Below are 6,357 nucleotides of genomic sequence, written 5' to 3'. Positions count from 1 at the left end.
AATGCAAAGTATAACTGAAAGTACAATTTTGAAAACTGATATATCCCGTTATTGTCTAGTCATACCACAAAAACGTCAATATATGACGTACACTTACACATTGAAAGCTCAATATTCAGTACATTTCAAACGTCCTCTGCTTTCTTTAAGCTGCATTACATACAATTAGTATTCTTCCATGTTTTGCCTTTTTTAAATTGAATCATATGCACATAATAAAGGCTATAGACTACTAAAGGCACGTTCCATTATCGTTCAAATCCTGGTTCTATTGATTTCCGTTTCACTAAATTTAATGTGTTATGGAGCTTTTACCTTAAGCTAAACTTCTAGAAAACAATAAATCTCTTAAATAATAAAGAACACAAATATCCTTAATACTTTTATATGAGGTTTACTATTCTTCAATGAAAACTGATTTGTTCAACGGTGCACCTGGTCCATGCTCCCAGTTTTTATTCAAATCCGAGTAGCTTATTTGCTTTCATTACTTTGTATGTTTTACTTTGGTTATTTTATGTTATTTTTATATTTGTCTGTTTTCCATGTCTGATCTTTGTCCCTGGCTTATATTCTTTTGATTTCCGCTAGAATCTTCGTTCCCTTGATTACTTTTCAAATGCAACACCTGTTCCTAGAAGTCAATGCATGAGATTAAAAGAACAGGATTTACTCTACATTTCACAAAAAGTGCGTCATCCAACAGAGCTACAAATAAGTAAAAGTTTAAATATAAATTGTAGTGATCATTTCCCCTACAAAAACAGGTTCACTTTTTCACAGTATCACAACCTAAGTGCGCTAAAAGTCGTGTAGGTCAATTTTTGTGTATATCATAAAAGATAATTGGTTTATTCAGTGGTGTGTAATCTGAATCAACTATTTGCAATAACTATAGAAATACAGCACTATACATATTAATATTTTATAATTATTTAATGTATCATATCGTTCCATCAACTCCTTTGTTTTTTTTTTGTTACTATGTGTGTGTATTTATAGCGCTAACCTAGGTAACATTATAATATTGGATCTGGGAGGTTCAACATTTTACAGAAAAAAACTAAAGAACTTGAGTTACATTGTACGAATTCTCAATGAATAATAACTTAAAATTTGATATGGCCGGCGTCATGAACTTGTAAAGAGAAAAACATGTAAAACCATCCAAAAGTGATTTTAGCAATTACATATAAACTTTAGTGCATCTGGTAGGACCCCATGAGATACTTATAATTACAAAATATTTTTTTCGAAAAATTAAAAATGGTAGAAATATGACCGCCATTTCGTTTTCATGAAATTCCCTTGAAAAATGGAACTTTTCATGGTTGAGATATGCAAAAGTCTTCAAACATTTGGTATTAAGCCTATAATTGCCCTTTTGTAAACCAATGTATTTCAGCTAAGTGTATTCAACTCTATTAAACATAACGCATACGTAAGTTTTAATAATGGCCTTGAACAAAATATCTTACCTTGAACTTTGGCAAAATGCCAACATTTAGAAAATTGTCATTTTTTACCAAATTTCAATGCACTGTATTTCCTTTTAACAAGCTGAATTGTTTATACGAAATAAGATGCACCCTTATAGAGTAACTGGACAGCACCTCATGCTAGGCATTTCAGATATGACAATAAAACATGATAATATAAACCTATAAAAAATCTAAGTAGTATCAAAATATGGTGGATGCCCTCAGTCTGTCCGTGCGTTAATCTGCCTCTTTTAAACCAGGTCAGAGGTGTATGGTTACAATGTTGTACATAGTGTATTTCCTCCATCATCTTCTGCAATACTTGTAGTGCGCCAATCATGACCCATGGCAGGGTCTGTATCAGTCTCTTGCTAATCACACAACAATGAATCACTTGGATAAATGCATTTAAGCTTCTTTACCTGAAACAGAAAGAACAGGGGCTTTATATATATATTTTATATAATAGATTTACTCTATATGCACATTTTGTACTATTATCAATCAATTTAAAAGAAGGAGCACTATAAAACCCATGTTTAAAACATACACAACTACATTGGAGAGTTTGATATCTTATTACATATACTTAGTAATTAGTTCTTTGATTAAAAATACATGCACATTTGCAAATGTACATGTATTTATATATCAAATATAATAAGCATGTGCATTGAATATTGTAGAAATTGGATTCGTATACATGTAAATCAGAATTTATTGACATACATGTACATGTAGGTTGATTCATGTAGACTCCATGTGGCCATTCCCTCTGATAAAATTCTAACTTAAAAAAAAATGTTATATTTTGTATGTTAAGACCAATAATATTTAGAAAGAATTCAAATAAATCATCAAACATATCTATTATTTAGCATTGCAGGGAATATAATATATACTGGTTATTTTTATCCACATTTTGCTTGAGGAAAAATGGGTAAGGGTCTTTTTCCTTTTGCATACCTATGGATCTGCTCAAATGAAGCATAACAATATATACAAAAAAATAATAAAATAAAATGCTCCAATGCTGCTACGCATGCCTATAGAGGACAAACCCTAAACGGATAAGGCAAATTCAGTTTTGTTAGTAGCAACCACATATACATGTATCAATGTGTGTGCCATTTGTGGAGGTCCAAACGGTTTAAAACCAAATGATGTTACCCCCTTATTTATAGTTAAAAAGTTTTGCAAAACAGAGCTTAATACAACTACAACATGTTAAACTCTCTTCACTTTAGGAAAATTTAGACACAATGTTAGTTTTTAAACAAAGTGACTTACAGCTTATATATATATATATATAGAAAGGTCTGAAAAATTCCCAACGATGTTAGAACTGTAAAATTTGCGATGCAAATTTTTGGTCGTCCCCTCCGCGGGACTCGAACTCGTACCGCTGTGACATCTATGGCAACACCGCCTGCAATAAGTCCAGCGCCCTAGACCACTCGGCCAGCTAGGCTTGATCTATTTTTTGTTTTTTTTTGTTTTTTTGTTTTTTTTTGTTTTGTTGTTTTTTGGTTGACAGCCCTGTTTATCTATTATATGGAAAATATAATGGCATTATATATGTTTTAAAAAATGGGTTTGACTAGACACCATCCATGTGATACGATCATTTGTCATAAAAGTCAAATATTTCTGAAAAAAAAAAAAACTTTCTCTGAGTTGGATGTATATAGATATATAGAGAATGTTAATATTTAGCACGTCTGTGTCATATGCACATAATAACGATATTCCCATTTTTTGACCTAAGGATATTACTGTAGTGTAGTATGATTTTTGAAGTACGTTCCACATTTTGAACTTGTAATTGTTTTTGTAGGACGTCCTAAATATAGACCTATTACGACCGTCATGTAAGAAAGACGAAAGTTTGACAGTCTACAAATATAGGGACATTATTTCTGAAGTAAAAAGCAATTAACACGATGGAAGCGTATGAATTAACCACAATTCTTATATTTTGCATAATATTTTTGCTTTCTTTGTTATGGATTTACAAACCAAAAGAACTCACCGGCATTCCTGGTCCAAAACCGTTGCCAATTGTTGGAAACATTATTCAATTGAAGCATAACAATATATACAAAAATAAAATAAAATAAAATACCCGATTGCTGCTACTCAAGCCTACAGAGGACAAACCCTAAACGGATAAGGCAAATTCAGTTTTGTTAGTAGCAACCACATATACATGTATCATTGTGTGTGCCATTTTATGGAGGTCTAAACGGTTTAAAACCAAATGATGTTACCCCCTTATTTATAGTTAAAGAGTTTTGCACAAAACAGAGCTTAATACAACTACAACATGTTAAACTCTCTTCACTTTGGGCATATAGACACAATGTTAGTTTTTAAACAAAGTGACTTACAGGTCAATTGATTTTGGCGTAATGTTGCACAAAATTTGAAGTTCAATTTAAGTTGAAGGACGCTAAATAAAGGTGATAAAAAATAATTTTCTTAAATCCCTATAGCCCAAAACAATTAAGAAATATCTGAAATTTGATTAAAAAATTTAGGCAGGGATTTTCATAAGGTATCTAAATGTAATAAAAAAGTTACAAAATCTGACAAAAAATATAGAAAAAAATAATTCAAAATCAAAAGATTTCTGTGATGTCGCCTTTCAACAGATTTGAATGTGAAAAAAATTCAAAATTGAATGAAAAATAATCTTTCTAATCCTTACATAATAGCCCTTTTTTCAGTTTATTATTTTTAACCTTGTACACATATTGGAGCATGTTGAGTATGCTTGTTTCAACCATTGTTTATTTATGTGTCATGACCATTTATTGTAAATGTGTTGGTACAATAAAATATTTGTATATCTACAACAAAACTAGAAGTAACTTACCTAATAATCAGTAATGTGCATTTAATCGCTCCATTTTCCTTCGATTAGTTCATCTTTTATATACAAACAGTATGTCCCTGTCCCAGCTTATGTGAACAATGATGAATGTGCTAATATACTTGCTTGGATGACAGGTAAAATAAAATGATCTGCAGGTCCTGACTCCTCTTTTATCACTACAGTTAAATATGAGACTGTCTTCGATGTTTCTTCATAAATTCATTATGATCCAGTGAAGCCAAAGACGGTAAAAGAATTGTCAATTTATACGTGCATGAAAGAACCTACATGTGATATATACTCTTATTGAATATCGAAAATGTATATACAAGACTTTCTTCTTGACTGGAAGGCATTTATAAAATGATCGGTCCTTTGTATAGTTAGGAACGACTAACATCCCGACGAACAATTTGCGATACATTTTATTTTCTGTAATTCGGAATATAAGAATATAAGAACATTCCAATTCATGTCAGTAGGTACAATGTACTTATGAATAAGTCTCTTTAAACTAACAAAAGACTCTCATTTTTTTGTGGGGAATACATGTACAGGGGAAGGAAACGTCTTCCAGTGGACTGGACTACATCGTACCACGACTAACTCGTTCCATACATGTGGGGTCTAATAACATTGCTTTCAGTGAGTTTTATACGTCATGCTGTGTTTAATTGATTCGAAATAAATTATTTCTGTACTTCTGATATAAAATTTGAATGGGTATATTTATATATCTTGCATTATGGCTGAATAAATCGCTTAAGTATTGTCCCATTTTCACCAAAGATACCTCTATTTCACATGTTGAACAAACTATAAAAATATTAAATGCCCAGCATGAACCTTTATAGCCTATAAATATAATACAGTTTCTACCTTTAGTTAACAACAATGAAAACTTTTAAGCGTCATTTTAGCTTGTATAGGCTTTTTGATTATCAATGGCAAGCCATATGAAAAATTTATTCTATTTTTTTTAACCTTGGCACACAGCCAATTTTCACATAAGGCTTATTGAGTGACTATTTTTCACTTCTATGAATTTAAATTTAACATTTTCACATAAAATTTTGTTACTTCACACAAAATAACAAATATTAATAACTGATGAATGTGGTCCAAATTTGACCATGAAATACGCACTTTATTAAAGAAATGGCCATATACCTAAAAACGACTGCCTGGTCATTATCATGTGCATTTTCGGGAATCTCTTGTGACCTTCTTTCATTTCTAATATAAAATTTACGGCAATTCCAAAATGACATTCGGACGATTTTTCCAGTTTTGCATGGTTTTCTCGTAGACCAGCTGTTAATAAACTAACTAGGATATAATCTAATTTTCTTCGTTACCAATTGTCTTGTCTGAGTGCAAATAAGTTTAAAGAAACAGATTCATCTTAAACATGAAGTCCGCCAAATCAAGAAAAGATACCTCCTGCGTGGAAAGTGCCAATTTCCTGTACAATATCACAAAAATGCCTTAATCCTCAATCTCTGGTCTATGGCACAAATTTTAATAATATCTAGGTGTTGTTATCCATACAGGGTACTTGTAATAACCAAATGTAAGTTTATCTCGGTACTTTAATGACTACGCATGCGTTGAAATGAGGATTCAGGAAAATTAAGTATCATCTAAGTGCAACAAATAAATGACAAACTAAGCCAGATTGTGTTGTCTTTGACTGTTTCTGAGTAGGATATGTAAGCCTTGTCACGTGACTCTGTGGTTCAACAAGAATGGGTCTCCATTGAATAAACATCTTTCAGTGTATAAATACGGAAAAATGACACGGCTAGCGAAAGCTTTATTTTTATGTAGCCTAGTTGGCCAAGTGGTCTAGGGCGGTAGGGAGCGACAAAACATTCGCTTTGCAAATTTGACACCGCCTATATTTATATATTTTTTTCCGACCCTTCTATATATCTATATACCTTCTTCTAGAAAAGGTCTGAAAAATTCCCAACGATGTTAGAACTGTAAAATTTG

General features: G+C 31.7%; 1 long non-coding RNA gene across 1 annotated transcript; it reads right to left on the bottom strand.

Moving 5' to 3' along the window:
• Positions 1 to 917: 917 nt before the first annotated feature.
• LOC148603177 (uncharacterized) lies at positions 918 to 4,907 on the bottom strand. The gene is made up of 2 exons (XR_015916892.1): positions 4,360 to 4,907; positions 918 to 1,903 (listed from the first exon to the last, which is right to left on the bottom strand). It is a non-coding gene; the product is annotated as an uncharacterized LOC148603177 (long non-coding RNA).
• Positions 4,908 to 6,357: the final 1,450 nt, after the last annotated feature.

This window comes from Perna viridis, chromosome 11 (assembly GCF_037379345.1).
Source record: "Perna viridis isolate PV_CMFRI_1.1 ecotype Kerala chromosome 11, ASM3737934v1, whole genome shotgun sequence".
Taxonomy (NCBI): Eukaryota; Metazoa; Mollusca; class Bivalvia; order Mytilida; family Mytilidae; genus Perna; species Perna viridis.
Note: the sequence above shows the minus strand (reverse complement) of the source record. Positions and strands in the feature narration are given on the sequence as shown.